The sequence below is a fragment of the Schistocerca gregaria genome, chromosome 6 (genome assembly GCF_023897955.1).
Source record: "Schistocerca gregaria isolate iqSchGreg1 chromosome 6, iqSchGreg1.2, whole genome shotgun sequence".
NCBI lineage: Eukaryota > Metazoa > Arthropoda > Insecta > Orthoptera > Acrididae > Schistocerca > Schistocerca gregaria.
Genome location: NC_064925.1, coordinates 297,877,953 through 297,893,319, shown reverse-complemented (window position 1 = coordinate 297,893,319; position 15,367 = coordinate 297,877,953).

The following is a 15,367-nucleotide window of genomic DNA, read 5'->3' as shown; positions in this document are numbered from 1 at the left end:
TATGCCCACTATATCTAACTTTAACCAGTCCATTTCCCTTTTTAAATTTTCTAACCTACCTGCCCGATTAAGGGATCTGACATTCCACACTCCGATCCGTAGAACGCCAGTTTTTTTTCTCCTGATAACGACATCCTCTTGAGCAGTTCCCGCCCGGCTATCCGAATGGAGGACTATTTTACCTCTGGAATATTTTACCCAAGAGGACGCCATCATCATTTAATAATACAGTAAAGCTGCATGCCCTCGGGAAAAATTACGGTCTTAGTTTCCCCTTGCTTTCAGATGTTCGCAGTACCAGCACACCAAGGCCGTTTTGGTTATTGTTACAAGGCCAGATCAGTCAATCATTCAGACTGTTGCCCCTGCCACTACGGACACGGCTGCTGCCCCTCTTCAGGAACCACACGTTTGTCTGGCCTCTCAACAGATACCCCTCCGTTGTGGTTGCACCTACGGTACGGCTATCTGTATCGCTGAGGCACGCAAGCCTCACCACCAACGGCAAGGTCCATGGTTCTTGGGGGGGGGGGGGGGGGGGGCTTCCTGTATAGCCATCAGTAATTGCGAAAGTGTTGCCCTTGCAGGGTTTTCTTACAAGTCGAAATCGAGACTCATCTGACAAGGCCACTGTTTTCCAGACGTCTAGCGTCCAACCGATATGGTTTCAAGCTCAGGAGAGCGCCTGTAGGCGGTGGCGTGCTGTTAGCAAACGCACTCGGGTTTGTCGTCTGCTGCCATGGACCATTACCGCCAAATATTCACGCTGTCCTAATGGATACGTACGTCATATGTCCTACATTGATTTCTGCGGTTATTTGACGTATTGTTGTATGTCTATTAACACTGCTCTCTGTCGTTAAGTGAAGGCCGTCGGAGTCTGAGTTGTCCGTGGTTAGAGGTAATTCCTGAAATTTGGTGTTCTGGGCACACTATTGACTCTGTGGATCTTGGAATATTGAGTTCCTTTGCGATTTCCGAAATGGAATGTCCTACTTGTCCAGCTCCAACTGTCATTCCGCGTTCAAAGTCTGGTAACTCCCGTCGTGCTGCCATATTCGCGGCGGAAACCTCTTCACATGAATTACATGAGTACAAATGACGGCACCGCCAATACACTGCCCTTTTATACCTAGTTTACGCTGTACTGCCACCATCTCTATATGTGCATATCGGTATCCCATGATTTTTCTCACCTCTGCTTATACTCACTATTGATCTATAAACTGCCAAGTGCCTAGCGTCTTTGAATTCACCTGTTACCCTGATATAGCCGAAGTTGGGCAACGTCTGGCGTGGCCGATACTTGAGTGTCCGCAGCTCGTGCTCGTGTTCTTGCTTCCCACTGCCGGGTTCCCGGGTTCGATTCCCGGCGTGGTCAGGGATTTTCTCTGCCTCGTCGTGACTGGGTGTTGTGTGCGGTCCTGAGGTTAGTTAGGTTTGAGTAGTTCTAAGTTCTAGGGGACTGATGACCTCAGTAGTTAAGTCCCATAGTGCTCAGAGCCATTTTTAATACTTGAGTGCATGAGCGCCCTATTAATTAACGTGATGTTGGCAACACTGAATTTCTCTTTACAGGAAAGGAAACGAGGGCTGTTTGTGTAAAGACCCTGTTGATCAGTTTCAGCGGCAGTGTCGTAGGTTAAATTCCAAACCACGGGTCAGAAACGGAGCGAGTACGAATGAGTGTTACTGGCTGCATACTTCACGAATCAAGGCGCCACTGTTACATCAGTGCTAACTAGTTCCCTTCGTTTCCGCTGTAGTTCAGGGAGTACGAATCATCTGAGAACTGTGGCGCTGCGGTTGCTCTTTACTTGTCGATTCGTTCTCTTTTTACTGAACCACGTGGAAGTGTAAGACTAGTTGTCACTTGTTATTAGTACGAAAGATGAGTACACGGTCTTGCCGCTGTAAAGTAGCACTATTAAAGCGAAGTAAAGTAGTCCACGAATCAGACGAAACACACACAAATTTCGTCCAGTGCAAACAAAATGGTTGTGTTCTTGGGAAAACAGATGTGCTGCGTCAAACGAAAACTAGGTACGGAGCAACGACACCTTTACATCCCAGCGAAAAAACAAATGCGCTGTTTCTGTATCCTATTGGTAGTGGAAACGTGTGTTTATCGACTAGCAGCGAGTAGTGCCGCTTATGATTTACTTCTGTAATATATTTTAATAATTGAAGACCATTTAGAGATTATATGTCATCCTAATGTGCTGTTTTCTGGTACTGTCGTTGTAGACTCAATAACGCCTTGAAAGTGTGTATATATCAACGTAATTGTTAGACGGCCTGAACAGATACAAAATATTAAATGTTCAGCAGTCTTCGGAAACGTTTTATCCATTAAATATAAGTGTAAACAGAACAATAATCACTGCTAGTCGATCAGTCGTTATATAAGTATAGAACTTGCTTCTGTCATTTGTGTAGGTCAGACATTTCGCGACATTTCAACTTGCCCTTGAAAATAAGCATAAAGCTGAAATCGTGATCGTATGAATTAAATGAATAGCAATTTACAGTTTAATGGCGGAAATTTCTTTCAAAACGATTGAGTGTATAGCGGGAATGCCTCGAGTCCACAGTTACACTGGCGGACTCGTGCCCTCGCTCTCCTTTCTGAGTGAGTCGAGTCCTCTTGCAGCTGACAACAGACTCTGGTGACGCGTGGGCTGCGGCTCACGTGTCGAGTCTACGGGCACACGGAGATGGCGAGCTCTGCGCTGACCGCAGGCGACTTTAATCTGAGTAGATTGGTCTCATTTCTAACCTCTTTGCCAAACTCCTCAGAAGTGTCTCATTAAGTGAGGAAATATGACACTGTTCACGGTGATTTGTCCATATGATGGGGGCGTTAAAACCGTGGTGCTATTCGAATGGAGTAGGCTATGTGCTGGCACCAGATTCCACTCCCTCCCTTCTCTTATCACCAAACACATACATGACACTACACCAGAATACGCACACACACACACACACACACACACACACACACACACACACACACACACACACACACACACACACACACACACACACACATATATATATATATATATATATATATATATATATATATATATACCACGGTCACCCACACCTACACTTCTTAGATACACTTTAACACGAAGATTTCATATTTTGCGAAGGAAACGTTTCAGTGTGCGCGAAGGACAGGAAAATCATTTCAGTTAGGCGGCTTAGCCTGCCCCTCTAGTTGTCGCAGCCAATTATGAAGTAAACATTTACTTCTTTTACCTAAAAACTTAATTGTGAATTGTTCCAAGTACATTGTATGAATACAATAAACAAAAGCTTGCTCTTTTCCTATCCTTGCTGATGGTGTATTTCTACTGTCAAGCAGTGCACAAACAAACAAAGAAACCTACATTCGACGAAATGGAAAGTCATAACCCTCGTTCATGATGACTCGCTAGAACACACTGGAGCAAAATATTATATGTATGTCGATAGACAGGAGTCAGAGCGCCGAATTCAAAATGTGATCTCACTGTGGACTTACCGAGAAATGTGCGTTAATTTTTGACCGGCCTATTTATTATGATTATAATGTAAGTTAAAACTTAACACCAAATTGGGATATATAACCGACATTGACTACCTTTTTTAAATTTTAAATAACATTTATGCTTTTACAGCGCTTAATACAACAGTATCGATTTTGAAAGTTACATAAACAAATTGTGTCGTGAAATAACTGTGTACACTTAAACCAATGGAGCTCTTTTTTTTCATTTTGGAAGTCGATAAACGTCATTTAACAATGAAATTAAAACCGATTAGCTTTTAATGTTCCACTGTTTGATGGAGACTACCGTGACAGCTGATACATGCTGCTAGAGAACCGACAGATTGCGTCCATGTTTATTTACGTGCGCCATGGATTTTGCTCTGAGCCCGCGAATTCTGGGAAAAGCAGATTACCGCTATGTAATCAATCCGTCCTCACTTTTTCACATCACATATTGGACCTGATGCTTTCCGATTCACAGTAGCATTACGACCCTATGAGAGTTTAAATGCAATGTATCTACACAGACGACTATTTTGTGTGACGTTTGTTGGAGCAGTAACGAGAATCACGGAGTATCGTGTTTCGAGATCCAGTTACACAAATTAATGGTAAATACGTGCGAACTTCCTTTATTTTTAACTCTCGTGTTCCAATGCTACTGAAGTGCATTCACCTTACTGAACGTGGTCCAGAAAAGTCAGCTTTTGCTGCGAAAGGTAAAAGTAGCTTAATATTTAGTTTACTTCACATTTTTATCTGTTATGGATTACATGTTCTGAAAAGTAAAATTAATTGATCACAAAGTGAAAGACTCTATTCTGGGCACTGAACGGCACGTTTTGAAAAATTATTTCATTAGATCTTTTAATTCGACGTTCTACCATTAGAGGATCGAATCTGCTAACATTACCAAGGCCTTATAACATTCATTGTAACCCTATGTTTTTTTTATTTTACTTTATGGCCTATATAGGACTACTTTAGTCACTATTACGAATTAGGTTCTTCTGTTTTTTGTCGACCTAATACTTTTTCATTGTATCAGATCGTGCTCTTCTCTCCTCATCCGAAGTCACCCTTCCCTTTTTCTGTTTGTTAATTTTTATTGATAGTGCGATATGTTTGCCCTGAAGTATCTTGAGTGCGTCTGTTTTGCTTTTCAAATCCTCCATCATAATCTGTAATTTGATCATGTTATTGATCTCTACGATCCGTCTAGTGCCTCTCTTACTATTCCATAACTTCTCAATTATTCTCCTGCTAATTCTATTCTCTGTCGCCCTCATCAAACGTCCTAGGAAAGAGACCCGTTTCTTTTTCATTGTACTTGCCAATGATTCTATTTCTTTATTTCATTTGAAGCTATTCACATTACTCTGCCTTTTCGTACTTTTTATTTATACGTATTCTAATTACCCTTCTTTCTATTCTGAGTAATCTTTCTAATGTTACAGTGTTCATTGTTTTAAATATAGTTTCACTAGCACATGTTATTTGCGGCTGTCTGTCTGTTTTGCAGTGTTTCAGTTTTGTGGCTACTGAGAGACATTCTTTTTGTATGTGTTCTTGGTAACATGATGTGTGTAAAGTAGTTTGTTTACTCAGCTCTGTCATGATGGTTTCTCATTCAGGTTGTGTGACATTATTTCTCCCAAGTATTTAAACTTTTCTACAATTTTTATGTCATGTTCTCCAATTATACTTTTATTTGCAGTGGTGGTTCAAAACGGTTCAAATGGCTCCAAGCACTATGGAACTTAACATCTGAGGTTATCAGTCCCCTAGACTTATAACTACTTAAACCTAACTAACCTAAGGACATCACACACATACATGCCCGAAGCAAGATTCGAACCTGTGACTGTAGCAGCAGCGCGGTTCCGGACCGAAGCGCATAGAACCGCTCGGCCACAGTGGCCGGCAGTGGTGCTTTAGTTAGCATTATTTCTGTTTCTCAAAAGATATTTTAAGGGCTATACTCGGGGATATTTCCTGTAATGATGGTATTTGTTGCTTGGTTTCTTGAATGTTGTTGGCGAGAAGAGTGAGATCATCAGAAAACCCCTAATTTTATCTTTTTATGTCCCTACCTTAATGTTCTTTGGATTATCCGTGTACCATTCACTCGTTGTTGATTCAAGGGTACAATTAAAAAGAAGTGGCGACAGACCGTCGTCTTGCTTAAAACAGTTTTACCACGAATGGTTCAGAAAGTTCCCCTCTCAGCTTCTAACTGAAGTTCTATCAGTTTGTTTAAGTTTTATCAGTTTAATTAATTTTGGGTAGATGTAAGGTGTCAGACAAACAACACACCTTGCATTGAATTTCAGAAACAATTCCTGTTAAGTACGAATTATTGATAGACAAAGCGAATAAACAAGCCAGCATTTTGTGAATATAAACCACTAACACTCACAGTAGTAATTGCACTCAAGTAATTTCGCGGACCCAAGCTACAAGACGCAGTTCTGAGGGAAGGAGAATTTTACGACGGCAATGCCCGTCCCAATGTTAGGCCGAAACCCACACAGCAGGACATCTAGTGGACGCAATGAGGCTCCGGATCCATTGCGTAGACCGCCAGCGGCAAAAGCTGCCCTTGTCCCTGCTTCTAACGATGACACTTCGGAAAGCCTCTATACAGGAACATGGTCAGAGACGTTACATAAAAAGTCCAGAGAAACACAACTCAAAACATTGGTGACTCACTGTACCCATCTGTGTAAAAAAACTTGCATGAAAGAGAAAGCTGTTCATCTCAGTCTTACGTAGCAGCAGTTAAACTCTACCCTACGAAAGAAACAACGCCTGTGATAGACTACAGAAACTCTAGTGGGTGAACTTATAACAAGTAGAAAGGTTCTGATTGGCCAGAAAGAAAACACATGGCCACCAGCTTTGATATAGGCAAATCTAGGGAGAAAAATTTGCTCTTTCTCTTACATCAAATCGTCAAAAGTTTGACCAAGGCGACTCGCACTGCGCTGAGACGATTGCGAGAGTCATCATGTGACCACTTGTTCACAGGTTCGTCTTAACTTGTAAGGAGTAGAACTGCAAAGGCTCCTAGTATGGAGAATCGCACCAAGCACTTGACGCCTAACACTTGCGAGGGATTTCAAGGCAGTGACGTATATGCTGTTCCAACCAAACAGAACGTACTATGCCAACTAGGAGCCTGGGCTTCACCAAAGACGTAGGAAACGTATCAGACTGGGGTTTAACAGTCGAGAGAGATTCAGAATAGATTCTCAGGTTCACGGCTCCCACGGACAGTGGGCACTGCCCCCTAGTACAAGAGGAAAATATACGTGCACGTGTTATGTCAGAAAGTGGTATTCAATTGACAGTCAAAACTGCGGGGGTCTCCGTCTCTCCTATTTTTTTTGTACATTTAACCAAGGCCTGTAGTTAAACATATTCATGACTGTCAGGCTTAATTGAAGCAGAAAAGCGAGATATCCGATTTAATGAAAAGAACTGATTAGCCACTGTAAGAGTGCTTTATACCCTGAAGTTACTGAAGTGTTTTAATTGCGTACTTCTTTCTGACTGCTCTTTACAGATCCCTGTCCATTAATTGGTTATTTTAATCATGCCTTTCTAGCTTAATTGATATCTCTGGCCCCAACAGTATTTCATTTGTTTGTATTTTATCGACCCCCAGACACGGTTGTCAACCATCTTCCTGTTAAACAACCTCAGATCAGTTAGTAACTTTGCTTCAGAGTTGTGAAGACATACTATCAATATTATGCCATGTATTAAAATTATGATATTATGTTATTATGAAGTCATACTCAGGGAAAAATATAAACTTTTTTTTTTTGCTAACGTATAGCTACGCCTAAGCCCATACACTAATTTCTGTTAGCAATGCAGTTTCCTTTACAGGGAATGTTGTGTAGCTGACATTCAGATCACTGTCTGATTACGTGACTGTTCTCACTGCTGCACTATTCTGAACTCTGCATGGTGAGCTGGTCATAGAGTCAACACAAATACCTAAAACTCTCACAGAGCGTCCTTGTGCAACTGTGGTAGGAAGGTAGATCAGAACCAGTTTCAAACATGTTAGCTAGAGTCTGAACTGTCTCAAAATTTTTAACACTGAGGGTCTGTGGATGGAATCATATGATTTCTGAAAATCTTTAAGTGTTGTTGAGAAAGGCTTGTTCCGTATGTGGTAATAAGCCATGATTAATTTCATAGTAATTATTTGTTTGGTACAGCCTCTCCAAAGTCTCAAGCCTCTTTGGTATTCCCCCTTTTCCTTATCCAGTTCTTCTTTGATCCTACTGTGTAAAATCTTGGCAAAAATCTTGTAGGCACAATCCAAAAGCGAGATTTCTCAATAGTTGTGTGGATCATTTTTGTTTCCTTTCGTATGAAGTGGGTTAATTATAGCTGTGGTCCATTCTTCTGGGAATTTTTCTGTTCCCCGTATTTTTTGTAAAATAAAATGTAAAGATATCTGAGTTGTTTTACCAGCATACTGCCACATTTCCGCAAACACTTGATTTTTACCCACATGCTTTGTAGTTTGTCATTTAATGAAGTGCTATTTCTATTTCTTGTACTGTAGATGGGTTCATATTTTCTGGTTTGTTTTTTACAGGGTAGATTGTGCCTATTGTTAAAAAAATGGCTCTGAGCACTATGTGACTTAACTTCTGAGGTCACCAGCCCCCTAGACTTATAACTAACCTAAGGAGAGCACACACATGAATGCCCGAGGCAGGATTCGAGCCTGTTCCAGACTGTAGCGGTCGCGCAGTTCCAGACTGTAGCGCCTACAACCGCTCGGCCACTCCGGCCGGCTATTGTTAAAAGCATCACAGTTAAAGAGCTTGTTGAATCTGCCATGATTCCTGCATTTTCCTTGTTATTGTGGGTTATTCTTCCATCTTTATTTTTCACTAATAGTGCAGGAGGGTTGTAATTACGTGATTGTTTATAAAAGTCTTTGCAATTCTCTCTGGAACTGGTTTTGTAGTAACTTCCTTCACTGGAACTCAGTAGACCCTTTTGATATAGCTGCTTTGTTTTTCCGATCCCCAGTGTCGACCTCAGCCCGCAGGCATCACTGGATGTGGATATGGAGGCGCATGTGGTCAGCACGCCGCTCTCCCGGCCGTCTGTCAGTTTAGGAGACAGAAGTCACTACTTCTCAATCAAGCAGCTCTTCAGTTTGCCTCACAAGCGCTGCGTGCACCCCGCTTTGCCATTGAGTGGCGTCAGGCAGCCTTCTCAGATGTATCACGTTTTATCGACGGTAGGCAATGCAAACCTCGTAACTCCATCTGTGTGTGAAAACCTTGTAACTCCAGTAACCAATAAATCCATCAGCAAAGAGAGATTATAAAGTGCGTGGATTTCTCTAATCTATTGAAAACTAGGCTTATATAGTTCCACATGTCGCAACATTATCACAACGGATGGTCACCCATCCAAGTGATAGCCCAGCCCGACAGCACTTAACTTCTGTGATCTGACGGGAACCGATGCACCAAGTAGTGTTATGTTTTGTTCAATTACTATGCGTGTGAATGGAATAAAAGAAAGGAAGAGGGGAAAAAGATCACCTAATCCACTCCTCTCGGAAATCCACTACGCTTAGCCTCTCTGTCAAGTGGATAGGTCACGGACAATATTCATGAGAAGATCCTGCCGCAACGAAAAACGTCTTTGTTTTCACGATTGCCAGCCCAGTTCATGTATGTATCGTCTGCGTGGCACCCTTTACTCTGCTTCGTGTTTATACAAACAGAGCTGCCCTTCTTCGAACTTTTGCGGTGTCCTTCGTCAGTCCTACCTGATGCAGGTCCCATTCCGCACAGTACTCGAGAACAGGCAACTGTATTGTAAGCAGTCTCTTTAGAAGACCTGTTTCATTTTATAAGTGTACTGCCAATAAACCGCCGTCTTTCGTTAGCTTTCACCATAACATTATGTATGTGACGTTCCGATTTAAGTTATTACGAGGGTCAGTCAAAAAGTAATGCCTCCTATTTTTTTTTCTACGTTTAATTGTCAGGAAATTTAAATGCAATTACATAGGTTGAAAACCACAACATTGAGGATCATTTTGTCATTTTTCAATGTAATCTCCGCCCATCTCTACAGTTTTGGTCCATCTTTGAACAAGGGCATGTATCCCAGCACAGCTCTGCTTCCTAAGCCATTGACGCACGGATGTTTTGACGGCCTCCTCATCTTCAAAATGAATCCCACGATGAGCTTCTTTTAGTGGCCCGAACAGATGGAAGTCTGATGGTGCCAGGTCAGGGCTGTATGGGGGATGAGGCAAAACTTCCCATCCAATTTTGACAATCTCGTCAGAGGTGTGACGACTGGTGTGTGGTCTTGCATTGTCATGCAAAAGAAGAACATCTGCCATTGATTTTGTTGGGCGAACTCGCTGAAGACGTGCTTTAAGTTTTTTGAGGGTTGTGACGTATTGAACAGAATTTATTGTGCATCGCTGCTCCAAAAAATCAACCAGAATCACACCCTCTGTATCCCAGAAAACTGTTGCCATAACTTTCCCTGCCGATCGCACAGTTTTGAATTTTTTCTTCCTCGTCTATCTTGTGTGACGCCACTCCATTGACTGCCTCTTTGATTTGGGTTCAAAAAAATGCACCCATGTTTCGTCCCCGGTCACAATTTTTTTCAGAAACTCATCTCCCTCCAAACGGAAGCGCTGCAAGTGTTGGGAGGCTATTGTTTTCCTTGCCTCTTTATTCTGATCGGTTAACATTCTTGGAACCCACCGTGCACAAACTTTTGAGTACCCCAATTGTTTAATAATCGTGATCACACTGCCTTTACTAAGAGAAATAATGCGACACACTTCATCTGCAGTCACCCGACGGTCACCACGAATGATGTCATCAACTTGCTGAATGTTGTGTGGAGTCACTGCACTCACCGGCCTGCCGCTCCGCTTTTCGTCAGTCAACGGTGTTTGCCCTTCAGCTTCCTTACAACGACGAACCCATCGTCTAACAGTGCTGACATCCACTGTCACAACACCATACACCTTCTTCAGTCTTTCATGAATGCGTATGGGCGTTTCACCTTCTGCATTCAAGAATTCAATCACACAACGCTGTCTCAAACGAACATCGATGTCGGCCATCTTACAAACTTCTGCTGTGCTGTCACCTGTTGACACAGAAAGTTACTACTGCAGTGGATTGCAGAAGAAGGTTTGAGGAATGGCGCCAAATTCAAATTTTTCACTTAACTTAATTTTTTTAAGTAGAAAAAAATGGGAGGCATTACTTTTTGACCGACCCTCGTAGTAATTGTAGTCCCTGAGTGTTTAGCTGAGTTTACAGCATATACATGTGTGTGATTTAATGCGTGCCGAAATTTAACGGATTCATTTTAGTAATTATGTGCATGACTTAACACTTTTCATTACTAAGTGTCAATTGACACTTTTCGCACGATACAAATTTCATGTCTAAATAATTTGTAATTTTTTAAGACGGTAAACGACAATATCATCTGGAAGCAATCTATGAGGGCTGCTCATGTTGTCTGCTAAGTCATTTATGTAGATGAGAAACAGCAGAGGGCTTTTCACACTTCCATGGGGAAGGGCAGATATTACTTCTCTCTTAGTAGAAGACTTCTCGTCAAATAGTGGATTTATTCATTGACTCAGTCATACGGAAATTAAAAACTTACCACAATGAAGTCACCACATTTATAATGCACCGTCGTCTTTAATAGGCTGACAATATCTGTGATGGGATCTATCAAAAAAAGTACGAAAAACGTAGTACAGACCTGTACCAAAAACATTTCATTGTCTCTACTTTCTAACACACGGATTTTATTTTCAGTATTGAAAGAGGGAAACACATTTCATTATAATTTAAAATGTGTGGCCGTACACATATAATGTTTGGTACAAACAATGCGTGTTTCAGCTTCGGTATTGATACTAGAGCTGTCATTAAGTACCAAGGAATAGATTATGGTACAACTTCACTTGAGAATATATCTCTCTGGTAGTGTAACAACGTAGGAGAATTATCCAATCGCTTCAAAAAAATTTAGACTTCGGTATAAAAGCATACATCTGAAAGAAGACACGACGGTTGCACTGCTCCAGTATATACCTCGACTACAGCTCCACGTGGGTGTTGTAATGTTATGTGTGCCTCACTACTTTTTTTCTTTAACTAATTTGTATCTGATTTTATTCTGAGAAGATCAGTAATGTATGTAAATACCGTAAATGTAAATGTGATTAAAAAAGTACTTGAAGTGAAGTGAAGCGCAGCTGGACAGCAAGATACTCTTTATCGCGCAATCCCCGCAACGACAGTATTAGAGAATCTTCGAGTATGGACTCTAAAACAAAAGACAATTGATTTTATTAAAAAAAAGGACTGTTAATCTGTATCTTGTGGAAAGAGGACGTGTTGCTAGGCCGTCACTCAGAACGTATTGTTACATTTAATGACTATTAATATTTTAGTGGTAAACCCGAATGAAGTATATGTAAGAGTTGCCAAACATTTATGTATACAAATTTTCTGGAAGTGAAGAATAGAAATGTCTTGTTTTTGGAAAAGTAGGTGAACTTCATTGTCGTTGCTGTCTATCAATGAACAGAATTGTTAGTGTACAAAGTTCCCTAAAATACAGGAAAAGAAATGCATTCTCTATAGTTTTCATTCAATAAGTAACAACCTCTCATAATTTCTTAATTACAGTAATTGGGTTATGTTCTTGTACAATAGTATGGTGCTGAACTCCACTGACCAATTTTGATGCAGCAACACGTGTAGTTTGAAGGAAGTTTGTGTGCCAAGAAATTTCCTTTTCTCACGAAAAGCAAATTGCAGTTTGATCTTACTTACTTATAACAGTGGTCCCTTAGCTATGAAAAGCTACGAAAACTTGGGCTCAAAGCTATCCGCAATATGGCCAAGTAACTAACAGAGTCGTATTTTGAACCTTAAAGAACAATAACTTCCTCCAAATTGCAATACGTCAACAACTGGTGCAGAAGCTCATCATTCAAGGAGGCAGCACCCAAAATTCAGGTACCAGCTACGACTTAAAGTAAAAATCTCAATCAAAAATCAATTTCGCTCTCTCTCTCTCCAAACGCATATACAAATATTGATATTATTATTAAAAAAAAGTCATTTTAATAATGTGTTCCGAAGAAACGAAATAGTTCCGGAAAAATGAAGAAGATAAAAGTAAAAGAAAAGTTCGGCAAGCTGCTCACAGCAAATTGATATTCATACAGGTATCGACAGAAAATGCAAAATTCTAACTTTGGCGCCAGATGGAAGAATGTGTGACGCTGAAGCACAATTTCACCGCGCAGCCGGCAAGGGTAGCACACAGGGCGTAAAGTCTTTCGAATTTCATTCCGTGAAATCAGTTAGACAGTAACTACGCCACGCAGATGAGCAAGTTTACAATATACGCTGATGTCAGCCTTTTGGAATAATCGGCGCATCGATGGCCGTTTGAATAGGATCGATGCCACTGTCCGATATTGTTGTTAGTAATGGGCCGACCATGAGCGAACAGAATGTCAAGAAGGATGTGGTCGACCTAGACAGACGACAGGAAGACAGGATCGAGAAATCGTCAGAGAGACACTCAGACTACTGCAGTCATCATTATCATCGATCCGAGGAGCAGCTGGTGCTCCAGTGACCACAAGGACCATTAATAGGCGACTCAAAGAAAGGGGGCGGAGCTCATGGCACCCCACTCACCGGCTACCACTGACCTCTGTCCACCAGAAAGTCGATAATGTACGCCATGTTATGTTGCCCTTCATGGGAAGCCATGCTATGCTTACATTTCAGCAAGATGATGTCACACGGAGAGAGTTTGTACTGCTTGTTTTTGTGCTTGCCAAACACTACATTGGCCAGCAGCATAGCCAGTTCTCTGCCCAGTTTAGAAGATTAGCAGCATTATGGGCAAGGCTCTCCAACCAGCTGATTATGGCCAAGGATCTCCAACCAACTCGGGATTTTGAGGGTCTAACGAGCGATTTGGATAGAATTTTGCACGCTATCCCTCTGAAGAACATCAACCAATCCTGTTAATAAATGCCAAGCCATGTAACGGCTTATATACGGGCCAGGTATGGACCAACGTCTTATTGATTTTCTCAGTTTGTGACGCTGCTTCTCTTGAATAAATGACACAGTTTTTTTGAAATTGTTATTATTTGTGTCAGCATTTCAGTCCCATTCGGATAACGTGGTGCATCGCTTTTTTCTTTACCTTAGAGTGTAAAACATCCTACTTAACGAAAAGTCTGTACTTAGACAGTGTGAGGTTGTACGGTTTACACCACTATACACCAAAGGAAAAGTGTGTAACCTGATCAATTACAGCCCTATATTCTTTCTTTCTTATCACTTGCGCCTTTGTCCCGCAATGGTCGCAGGGTCGGCGTGGTTACAACGGAATTGGCAAGGGTAATTGAAATGGGTGGCTGGATGCCCTTCCTGCCTCCACCCCAACTCCCCCCCCCCCCCCCCCCCCCAGGATGGAATCAGTGCACCCCAGCTGTCTGTGTCTAGTGTAACCCTGAAATAGTGCGGTAGTGTGACAAATTCCTGCGTGTCGTGTAACTGAGGCGGCATTTCGGGACCAGCCCGGTATTCACCTAGCGAGATGTGGAAAACCACATCTAGGCTGGACGACACACCGGCCCACGTCGGTAACCCGCAGGGGCGGATTCGATCTGGGGCCGGCGCTCCTACCCGAGTCCAGGATGCAGCGCATTAGCGCTCTCGGCTAATGTGGCTGTTCAATTACAGACCTATATCACTGACGGCAATTTGCAGTAGGATTTCGGACCATATCTGTCTTCGAAAATTATGAGTGGCCTCGTATAAAAAGATCTATCGACAAATAATTGGCAGATATAGTTTTGCAACACAACTAGCTCGTTATTCTGACGAAGTAATCATGCTATCGTCAGCGGACGTCAAATTTATTACATATTTTTAGATTTCCAGAAGGTTTTTGATAATATTCTTCACACGCGGATTCTAATCAAATTTCATGCGTATCGACTATCGCATCAGCTGTGCGACTGGATTCGGAATTTCCTGGCAGAAAGGTCACAGTTCGTAGTAATTGACGGAAATACATGTAGTAAAACGGAAGTGATACCTGTTAGTGGCCCTTTGCTGTCCCTAATCTATACAAACGATTTAGGACACAATATGAGCAGTCATGTTATAGTTTATGCAGACGATGTTGTCATTTACCATATAATTAAGTAATCAGTAGATCAAAACCAATTGCAGAATGATTTAGATAATGTATTTGTGTGGGGAGAAAAGTGGTAATTGATTGTAAATAATGAAAAGTGCGAGGTCATCCGCATGAGTGCAAAATGTGAAACTTCTCCAAAGAATGACTGTGCTGGTAAAATTTCAACGTTACTTGATTTTCAAACTCAAGAGGGAAACTGAACGTACTGACACTGTTTTCTCTTTACTTATTTTGATCATCACTAAACTTACACACAATATTTCAGCGCAACGCAATCTGACTTTCAATAATCCCTACAAAAGACTAGCGCTGACTAATACTAACCTACACCATGACTATGTAAACTGTCCCGGCGTATTAGTATATCAAATTCTTGTCGGGTGTCCCGCCAGATCAAATTGCCATCTGAGCACAGTGTTTCAGCGGTCCACCTGGCCGCCATCATCAGCTGAGAAAAGCAACACTGCTCTCACCGATAACTGACTCCTCTCGCAAATGACTGCTCCTTTATATGCATCGGAAGTACGACTTCGC